General features: G+C 32.9%; 1 pseudogene; it reads right to left on the bottom strand.

The window, feature by feature from the left end:
• Positions 1 to 348: 348 nt before the first annotated feature.
• Positions 349 to 1926, bottom strand: LOC128241388 (uncharacterized; annotated as a pseudogene).
• Between the last annotated feature and the right edge of the window lie 10158 nt (positions 1927 to 12084).

Below are 12084 nucleotides of genomic sequence, written 5' to 3' on the forward strand. Positions count from 1 at the left end.
GAAACAATTCAAGACACTTTTATGTGATATATATATACTCTTTATTTCCTTCCAATAACAAAATGTGTCTTAACAATAACATAGGAAATGTTTTTGGTGAATGTTTTGTTTAAGTTGCTCTGGAATATAACAGTCATGATCTTATTGAAATCAGACCATGATAGAATCAATTTCATCTGTTCCTTTTCTTTCACTACAGTTTTGCTCATTTTTATAATCATGTATAATCATGTATACTGCCTACTTTGTCTATCTCATCCTTTGACCTTTCTTGTTCTTCAACTATTACTGTTATCTTACAGTTCTGTTCATCGGCAGGCAAAGATTTCTTCAAAATCCTCTCTATGGTCATGGTCCTGAATGAATTGAATGTCCTGATTTTGTTTTGACACACCATTCAAATGGCTGCAAGGAAACAAAATGGTTAGGAACCCTACTACCACTATTTATGTGTATTTCAGCAGATTCATGTTCCAATGAGGATGGTGGGGAATGGATGCTGTTTAGTATATCCTTGAGCTCTCTTTCTCTAGATCTATCTTTTCTCTTCTGAGATTTCCATTTCATTCTAATAACCTGCTTTTCTCTTTCTAACAGTTGCTCAATAGGCTTTATCTTTCCACTGTTGCAATCCTTTTTGTATCTATCTTGGCCTTTCTGTAGGTACTTTTTTCTTTTATCTGAATCAGCATCTCGCCGAGCTTGAAAAAGAAAAAAAAACCATAATATTGTCCTTCCTATAACGAAATAATGCAATTAGCATATCTTTAGTCTGAAATTCTTTGAATTTGTATGATTGAGTTCAATATTGCTATCTCTGTGGTTCAAGAATGAAGGGGTTTTATATTAAATTCCACATATAATTTAACACGGGTGAATATGGCTATGTTATGTCCTTGCAATAACGATTTTCGTCCTTACAGTAACAATATAGGTTGTTATTGTAAGGACTGTTACTGCAAGGACACACTGGGGGTTTATCATGTCAAAATAATGTACCTAGATGTACAGAAAGAGACTAACAGAACCATGACATAACTGCTTAAGTCTGTGATTAATTCATAATTAGTTCATAATACAAGTATTAATAAAAAAACATTACTGAGATTGTGTATTTTTTATTGTGCTTCTTAGGTTTTGTGGATAGTATTTGTAGATTATTATTTTCTAGTTGTAAGATAATTTTTTTGTAGGAGAGGAGAAAATATTTTAGATATATAGATTTTGTGTTCTGCTATTTTTTGTTTAAAAGAGTGGCATTTATTAAGGCACTAAAACATTTATTTCATGGTTTTGATCAAAGATATTTCATTGACAATTGTAATGCTATTAATAAAACCTGGCCACGTCAAATTTATTTCCCTCATGCAAATTCGAAATCCCTTATCATATAAAAGTCTTAAAGTATATAACTCGTCAGCTGCAGGTATGGGATGGCTGCCCCATAACTCTCCACCTCGCGTTATGGAAATTAAGTGTGTTTCCATGGAAATCTATTTAACGTCATTAAGAGCCCCGGATGAGACCATCTGTGGAATACTGTACCACTCATCCCCTTCTATGTCAATCTTTAATATGTCGATAGGCCTTTTTGTATGATTCAGCTCCTTCATAATAACATCCACTGTTTTTATCTGCAAGCCTAACTCATTGCGCGTATTTTCTCGACCCAGTCCCCAGTTGTAGAACCAGATATGGTCTGCCTTCCGAAAGCTCTTCGTTTTCATACTCGGATCAAAGCAGAATACATCACTCCCAAACAGTCTGTTGATGTCTCCTTCGAAGTCAAACTGGTTATTTATTCCAAAAGAATACACTTTAGGCATGGTGGCTTTGGTTTGTATTGTTCATTAATGCAGATTTCCTTTCCTCCGCCCGAATGACATCTTTACACAACACTTGTAGTCTGTTGATTAACTTCCAGTAAATTTACATCAAACGTTGTTCTGACATATTCTTTAGCTCCGCAATATCGGGGATAACGAAATCCTCTGGTGCTCTTGTGACCGGGAAAATGTCATTCCAAAGTAATGTTATTGTCTGAAAATGTTCCAATGAAAGAAATTGTACAGAAATGACTAATAGGACAACTATTGCAATTCTCCATGGCTTCATATTCACTAAACTCCACCAATATATTACGTTTCGACCAAATGTAAATTAGACCACAACTTCTTCAAGCCGACGAATCACAGAAAATAATGGCTGTTTGATATATATGAGAGGAGACAATACGGAAGATATATAGATTTTGTGTTCTACTATTTTTTCTTTTTTTTTGTAATATTCATTTTTACAATATTATTAGAATTATTTAATATTATCTTTGGTTTGTATTAATTGTCAATAGTATAGTGCACTACTGATGTTATATTGTTCAAAGTATTTTTGACAGGAGTTTTGTTTATTAATAAAGAAAAATTATAAGACAAGTTATTACTACATTTTCATGTACATTATACATTTCGTTGTTTTTAAATCATTACAAGGCCATAATATTATTAGATAGATATGTAGATAACCTTCTAGAGAATATGCTTTTATGATAATATATAACATAAGTCACCATGATCAGTCAGGAGATTGATTGTGTAAGGGGGGAGTATGTAACAGGTCGTATATTTTATGGTTTTATGTGTAAACTGTACTTGTACAGTACGTAACGGTTGTATTTTTTAAGCAGTAAGGTAGCGTTTTTACAGTAGTTGTACTTCTGATTCCGGTTTTCTGTGGTAGTGGCAAGTTCACAAAATTTATAGACGTGAAGATATCTTATAGTATCAAATTAAGTTTGTATCATATTCATGTTTTTATATTCCATAAGTTGAAATGAATATCTGGTCTCTACTTCCAAGTTTAAATAACGGTCTTATTTATTATAATTATATGTTTATTTCTCTTCTGAAACTTGGGCAATGAATCTTCGTTTATCTTATGTCTCACTAAAACTAAAATACTGATATGCATGTTTGCAGCCTATAACGAGATAACCAGTTACTGAGTATTAAACCAGCTCTACACCTCATATCACCGTGAAAGAATCTGAGAGAGTCTGAAGGAGCATTTCCTAAGTAAGTTGTTTGACATTTCTGTCAGGGCCTTGGTTTTGATATATTTGTATGTTTAAAGAACTAAACATGTATGATACATATAGTGTTGTTTAGGTTTTATTTTAATTCGTATTAATAATACATTTATTTCAGCATGTCTGTTAATATTTTTTTGTGGACTGCACAGCCTTTTCTAATAATGTGTTAACAGTGACATTTAAGGCATCTTATTATTTATTTATAATATGAATAGACATTCCAAGATATATGTGTAAATTATGTTTCGTAATATATAATGTGTTTCTTTTTTACAATGTATAGGACGAGGTCAGTCAGGTTGACAGTAGACGCTCCCAACAGTGATATATTATGTTATTTTAAGACAATAAAACTAAGAAATCACAATAGTGTTACCTACACCCAAACGGCCGCTATTTAATTGGATAGGAACGTTTTTTGTCATTTCAAATATCATAGTTCGAGTCTGGGCATAAGCTAAGATTTGAGACAGTTTGTAGAAATGGGCCATGCAATTGCAAAAGGTCACATATACACAAAAGCTTTGTAAAGAAACAAAATGCGAATTTGCGAAACTTTACTGTTACTGTTCTGTATGTATAAACATGCAATCCTTTGAATAACATTTCATCTCTTCCACAATGTTTGGGAAAGATTAAAGATTAGGTGTAAACAATCGTGATCGCAATAGATTAAACGAATCAAGGTTTTACTCTGTATTTAGGATGAGGTTCATACCAATTTGAGACGAGTGTTTCCGTAGGCGTTCTTGGAGAATGTTATCATGCTCGTATTTTGAAGATCTCTCTTGGGAATCGAGACATATCAAACGTTTAATCATAGGGAACGTCATAACTCGAGACAATAACGTTATAAAATGTGAATGCCTTTACAATAGTGCATGTATCAAGTGTTCTTCTAATAACAAAACTACTGCCACTTTAGAATGAACTACAAGATCGAACCCAGGAGCTTATGGACTCGATTAGATACCAGATACTTAATAATGTTAAATTCGGATGCCAGATTGCTAAATTTTATTATGGTATATCATACAAACTAGCGGCATAGAGTTGAAGAAGGGCGTATCTAGAGCCCCCCCCCCCACAATAGTTATTAAAAAAAGATTCAATATTTGTGAAAAATATGATAATGAAATGAACTAGGGATGACAATTTTTGACTTTAATTTCTCTGTTTAAGGGGAAGATGACCAAACATTCTTAAACATTTAAACCATAGTTTCCCGTCCTGACATGGCAACAGTATTCCCTAAAGTTGCGCTTTGTAATTTGCCAAGTCCTGGAAAAGCGCCTGATACGAAAGTTTCTGTTATTTATCCAAAGAATGAATGTGTAAAACGTTTACCAAAACTAATATCACAAACAATGCCAATTCATGTTCGAATTTGGTTGAAATAAAATTCATTGATATAGTTGCCAAACTATTGTTGACGGAATGGCTGGATTACACTACGACTGTTGTTTCCATTTAGTTATACATATTATGACTGCATCTGACATAGTAATATACGCTCACAGCATACTTGTTTTGATTAAGACAAGTGAGTTCGATGGAGTTCAATTATTGAAATAGTATATGTGTATGGCGAGTTTGAAAGATTAGGGATGGATGGTAAACAAGGCTGTGAATGAATCATGTTTTTGTGTAATATTTAGAAATGTATTTAAAGTAATTCCTAGACATTCGCCTCCGTATGAGTTCTTGGAAAATATTATCATGTTCCTCGTTTGATATATGTTTCTAGGGAATTCAGACGTACAAGATATTTTACTATTAGAAACTTCATATCTGCAGACAGATAAGGATACACAATGTAAATGCCATTACAATAGTGCATATCTCAAATTACAATAGTGCATATCTCAAATGTTTTTTTTCTAATGAAACTACTGCTCCTTCACAATGAAATGAAAGTCCAACAATAACAATACCAAAACTAGTACTACAAACATTGTCATTTCACGTCCGAGTTAAGTTCAGATAAATTAAATATATTCTCGGTACTTAGTTACGCTCAGCAAAGCTTTACTTCATGAATTGAAGCGAGAATAATGAGGCTGCATTTATATTTCACAATATATGGCACGATACAACGACTAGCCAATTTTTATTCGGTTTACTTGTCATTCTTATTCATCAGCGATTTGACAATAACAAATCTTTCACATTGTATCATCCTTCTCGTGTACAGAAATGACTTAAGTAAGACATAATTGAATTCCATCTGCTTAAAAAGCTAACTGATTACATAACAGACGAACGTTTAATACTTTCTATGTATTTCATTTTTTATACATTCACGTGGGGGTCACAGATTCAGAAAATCGTGAAAGTTGTTTTCTGAGAAACTACACTGCATTACTTAATATAAAATGTGTAGTTAATGGCATAATCGGTTTATTCTAGACCATTTGGTCGCTGGAGTTCAAATATTAAGCATTAATATGTTTTCATCTCTTCCACAATATTTGGGAAAGATTAAAGATTAAGTGTAAACAATCGTGATCGCAATAGATTTAATGAATCAAGGTTTTACCTCTCATTTAGGAATAGGTTCATGTTGGTTTCGAGACTTGTGTTTCCGTAGGCGTTCTCGGAGACCGTTGTATGTTTTAAATCACTTGTTTCAAGTTGATTCTATGTTTACAGGCATCCACAGTCAGTCAAGTTGCGTTGAAATTATTTGCATTTAATATGTCGCAGTATTGTAGTAATCTTTAATGTAAATGGATTTCTTTCCAGTCTGTATTATTGCTGAATGTTTGTTCAAATTTGAGGTTATGGCCATACAAACTAGTTCAAGCCCCCATTAGACTTATGTTCAAGTGAACGCATATTTCACTGACTGTTCTAAGGTAGCATTCACATCCTGTATCGCCAAATCTATTTCGCTGCATTGTTTGCTAGTTTTTGGTGTTTTCATTTGGGTATGGGTAGTTTTTCACATTAATATTGTTTACACGTTAAAAACGTTTGTGTTTCTATCTCATTGTGTCCATTTGCCTTGTCCCTTTTCAGAACAGAAATAATAAGTTTACAGAATTTCTAAATAAAATCAAGGACAAGCATAAATTCAGTTAAAGTTGTATGACAACGTAAATCAATCGCTGTGTGGAATTTGACTTTCGATAGATGCTACCGATCAATGCATGTTTGTTTCAACCGGCAATTACTGCCTTTATCATTTTGTTTTGCTTATATCTGTGTCTGCCGTTTGTATTTTGGTTAGCGGTCAAATTTTAAGGATATTCTGGTCCTGTTCGGTCCCGTTACAAAGCGATAATAGATCATATACAATCTACATAAATGTCACTGTGCTACCAATTTTAACACGGCCCTCAAACATGGGCCTCAGACATGAACCTTAAACGTATGCTATAAACATGAGCCGAACGCATTAGGCTTAAACATCGGACCTAAACATGAGCCTTACGCATAAGCCTTTAACTTGGGACCCAAACACGAGCTTTACATATAAGCCTTAAACATGAGGCTTAAACATGAGCCTTCTATACACACAAGGCCCAAGGACAAACAGCACAATCAAAATACAAAATAAATAAAACATAAAAATGATCAATTGTGTATTCAGTTTTGATATGTATTCTTACTAGACGACTGTTTAGAAGCAATGCATCAAAGATGCCGCATTATTTTTTAGCAAAAATGATGTCTGGACCAAACATTCAGTAAATTGATCTTATACCCCAATACCAAATCACATGAAGCAGCCAATTTGATTGGCGGATAAATATTTATCGTCGATGATTGGCCCCCGGCTGAATTGTATTTCAATTAAACTATATCGACTATATCAGAGGTTAACAATTATAGCAGAAAATCAAAAATATCAAAATATAGAAACTTCTGAATACATAGCGTATACATGTAGTGGTCATTTTAAATTTGGTGTCAATGCATTGTTGCCCACCTATAAATGAACACCAGTCCGAATCAAATTATTATTATTAGTTTCCATTTATTTATTATGATTGCATATTATATAGTTATATATCACGTTCACGACACATACGTTTTGTTTTAGATGGATAGAGTTCAAATATTAAAGTAGTATTTTGTTTTTATCTCGAACACAATGATTGGGAAATATTGAGGATGTAGAGTAAACAATGTTGCGTGTAGGGGTTGGTATATCAAACGCATTAGCAGTAAAGTGTGTGTGGGGGGGGGGGAGGGCAGGGCGAACCTTTCGTGCTCCTTGCTATTATTGTTAACATAACTTTGTCTTTAAGATTTGGAATATATGTAAAGGAAACTCTACAAAAAGTATTATTAAACGTCAGATTTAAGATGAAATAAAGACAAAAATACAAAATACCATGACTTTAATGTAATTAGTTTTCATAAATTTATAATTTCAGCATTCCTTTAGGTGAGGTAGAGACACCCAATGTTTTCTCAAAGGCAGAAACTGGTCAGTTATAACTGATTATAAGTTTTATATCAATATTTAACTACTTTAACCTTAAGGGTAACAGTGACACAGTTGTGCAAATAGTCGTTTTAAAAAAAAAATCAGTGAATTTGTTGTCCATGGTAAGGACTGGAGCGAAACAACTTTATCATTAAACTTAACGTAGACTACACATTATTATCTGACAGCCTGACGACTTTTGTTTTTTGGAACACACAGATATACGATATTCCTGCATTATCATTTATTTTGAATACAACCATGCAACGGCCAGAAAGAACTAAAGGAAATGAACACACATGAAATATTTCAACTAATATTTCAATTGGACGATATTGCTTCGTTCGACAGTATTTCCTCAAGTTGACATTTTTAATAATCCAAACATCCATCTTTTATCTATTTAATGACACTTGAGTTGAGTTAATTGAAGCACATTCAAATAAGTAAACACTATCGGTTGTTTCGATTGAATTTTAAAACACTGAAACAACATTATTTTATATCTCAAACCACGCTAAAATATGTAACTAGGATGGTTTTCCTTCTTTAAACTACATCAAATCATTCTAGGGGACAACATAACTGACATCTCTTTTTTCTGTTCGAATCCAATGGGAGGAATTTTTCTGCTTGTAGTTTTCTTCTTCCTAACTGGATGCTTTTAATACTTTTTACTTTGTAGTCTGACTTGCCATGTTTAAGAAAAATAATTATATTGCCCCATTAGCTACTTATGAAATAGCTCATAGAGAAACTGAACTTAAATTTGCTTCTATTTAGCTTGGTACCGTAGATGATTGCTTCTTTTTAATAATAAGAATTCTTGAAGCACCAACAGGAGTACTGTGATTCAAGGTAATTCTGTGATTGTAATAAAATCAAATTGTAATCGGAATTTCAATAAAGCATTCCAGTGAGCATTCAAAGATGATTTTATTTAAAATGAAGAATGCTTGGGCTTATCACTGTATGCTTGTATTGTCTTTAAGGGAATTTGTATTATAATTCTTAATGTGTCGCTGCCTTTAGTTATACGAGCTTCAACTGTCCTCGTGTTTGCTAGCCGGTCTTCATTATATTATACAGTGATTTAACATTCAAAACTTGAATCATACAGTACTAATTCATGAATAACAAAACTGTTGGTTTAAACAGTATTTATTTTAAAATAACCTTTTAATATATTTAAATAATAATATACACAGTTGTAGCATACTCAATATAAAATGGTTGACGGAGATAGTGATACATGGAAGGTATACAAATGAAATATGCACAAAACAAAATAATTTGACAGAATTGAGAAGGAAGCTATGGTAGATTATACTATGCCTCGCTTCTGTCAATCTTTCAACTGCTTGAAATGGTGTAAATATTGTTATTGTTTGTGTATTTTGTCCGAATAGGAGAAATACCCTTTAAATTAAGGTTTTCAGTTTTGTGCATAAGGCAAGCTCAGTGATAGTAATTTAAAACATGTACCTTATGTATGTCCATATATTGCCATTGTCCATTATCGATTCAATCAGGCCCCATTTCTCTAAACTTCTTACGCTTAACAGGCTTAAGTAGCTTAATTCATTTAGCCAAGAACATACTTTAATTGAAATGTGATAAAATGCAAAATGATTGATTGTGATTATCATACAGATAATTCCTATATATGTATAACGTATTAAAACACTCTTAAAGGAGTAAATAAAACGCAATTCATAGGAAAACAAAAAAATAGTGAGCTTAGCTTAATCCTGTTATAAAGGACTAAGAAGTTTCGAGAAAGCGGAGCCTGGTCATTGTTTTTTTTTTATTAAATGGCAATTGAAAAGCTGTGAATAACTAAACAACGATCATTTTCATTCATAACTTAGTAATTTTCTTTTATCGTTTTTACATATAAATGCTAAAGCCTCTCGTCTGCGAGCCAGTGCATTAGTTGCAAATAGTACATTTGTAACAGGATAGCCACAATGTGAACTTCCCTTTTAAATGCCTGACAAAATAGATACATACAACATCAGACCCTTTAGATGTAGAAAAAGGACAAACATGTAGTTTTGAAACGTTTAATGACATTTAAGACTCCGCTCACCTATGTACTTGGATGTGCAATAATGTATGAAAATATAACGTGCATTAAATGCGTGACTAACAAAGGATAAGGAGACATCTGCAATTAAAAAAAAACGTGTTTTGTTTTGTCTCAGATATAATTGTCAAATGTCCTTGGCAAAGCACCGTAAATCTATAAATTCCTTGTATTTACATCAATAAATGTTAATAGCGCACAAATGCGACGCAAATGTTCTTGCGGAACATTGCTAACTCAAGTTGTTTAAATGCCTCGCTAAAGGTCAGACGTTCAGGATCAAACGATCTTGTCAATCACAGTATGCGGAGTACTGAGCAGAAAAAACATTTCCCTTTTTCTATTTCCTATAGGATGCACTAAAGGTCATTTCTGATTGATACTAAATGGATCCTGTCACCCATTTCCAAGCCAAAGCATTTGGTTGTCATGATTTAATTGAGTTATGGTTTTGTTCACATAAGTTAAGTCTACAATAAACCATTGACGCCCACTTTGTATAAGATGAACATATACTTAACGTTGTTGGATTTTGTGTCTTATCACAATTTACTCATAAACATATTGTAACATGAAAAAACATCATTCAAGTGAAAGCATTCTAATAACAAATTTTATTTTTGCGTTATGATTGTGCCGTACAGTGCCATGTCCTCGGTTTCAAATGTCAGCTGACATTCTCAAGTATCACTTTAGATTCAATGCACAAAACTGAAAACATTAATTTAAAGGGTATTTCTCCTATTCGGAAGTTAACATGTTAAAAGTTTAATTAAGATTTACATAAATTGAGCAAATCAATTGGATTAGATAATTTTTTTGTCATTTAAAATATCATATTTCATGTCTGGGTACTAGCTAAGTTTTGAGAACGTTTGCAGAAACGGGTCATTCAATTGTTAAAGGTCACAATAAACCATTGGCGCCCACTTTGTATTAGATGAACATTCACTTAACGTTTTTGGATTTTATGTTTTATCACACTTTTCTCATGAACGTATGACTTTGATAATGTTATATATTGTAACATGATTTTTTTGTTATTTAAAATATCATATTTAGAGTCTGGGTACTAGCTAAGATTTGAGAATGTTTGCAGAAACGGGTCATTCAATTGTTAAAGTTCACAGGTGCACAAAAGCTTGGTGAAGAGACGAATAAGTATTTGCGAAACATCAGTGTTATTTATATGTAAAAATCTCAGTTGAAATCATTTTATTCCATTTTGCTTTTTTAACTGTATGTATAAAAGTGCAAAGCTTTGAATCGCGTTCGACGTTGTTAAATTTAAAAGGGACCAAAACACATGTCTGAATATTGCTTTACTATAGATAACGGAGTATATTTTCTTGAGCCAGTTTGTTGTTTTCTTACGATGTTTGTCTCTCAACATTGTTAACAAGTTGATTCCGGCCTCATCCCCGTATTTATCATTGCCTTATTGGAGATATTGGCTTCTAAAATCATAGCTTTGCGAAAACAGTGCATATTGTTTAAATGTAACATAAATCTTCAACGGAAGAATGGAAATCGCGGTCATTCCGGATACTCCAGTTTACAAGAGTTACATGTAACGTTTATTATTTAAATAGAATGGTTGAATTTGATGTCAATGCTTTTCAAACTGGCTTGATCAAATATTGACTGTAGTTTACATTTATTTATTATGATTGCTTCTGACGTAGCATTATACGTTCATGTCATTATAAGTTGGTTCTAGACCATTGGGTCGCTGGAGTTCAAATATGTAACAATATTACGTTTTCATATCTTCCACAATGTCTGGGAAAGATAAAATATTAAGTGTAAACACTCGTGATTGCAATATATTAAATGCATCAAGGTTTAACTTCGTATTTAGGGTGAGGTTCATGTTAATTTCGAGAGGAGTGTTTCCGTAGGCGTTCTTGGAGAATTTTATCATGTTCGTCTTTTGAAGATCTCTCTTGGGAATCGAGACGTATCAAACGTTTTGTCATTGGAAACGTCATAACTCGAGACAATAAGGATATAAAATGTGAATGCCTTTACAATAGTGCACATATCAAGTGTTGTTCTAATAACAAAACTTCTGCCACTTTAGAATGAACTACAAGATCGAACCCAGTAGCTTATGGACTCGTTAAGATACCAGCTACTAAAGATTAGGAAGGCTGTATCTAGCACCACTCCCTACAATTATTAAAAAAAAAAGATTTCAATATTTGAGAAAAATATGATAATTAAATTCAAGGGAGGCCAATTTTAGACTATAACTTGTCTATTAATGGAAGATAACCAAACTTCCTTAAACATTTAAACCATATTTTCTCGTCCTGACATGGCAACAGTACTCCTTAAAGTTGCGCTTCGTCTTATGCCGAGTCCTGGAAAAGCGCCTGATACGAAAGTGTCTGTTTTATATCCAGAGAATAAAAGTGTAAAACGTATACCAAAACTAGTATTACAAACATTGTCATTTCATGTCCG

The sequence above is a fragment of the Mya arenaria genome, chromosome 7 (genome assembly GCF_026914265.1).
Source record: "Mya arenaria isolate MELC-2E11 chromosome 7, ASM2691426v1".
In the NCBI taxonomy this organism is placed as follows: Eukaryota; Metazoa; Mollusca; class Bivalvia; order Myida; family Myidae; genus Mya; species Mya arenaria.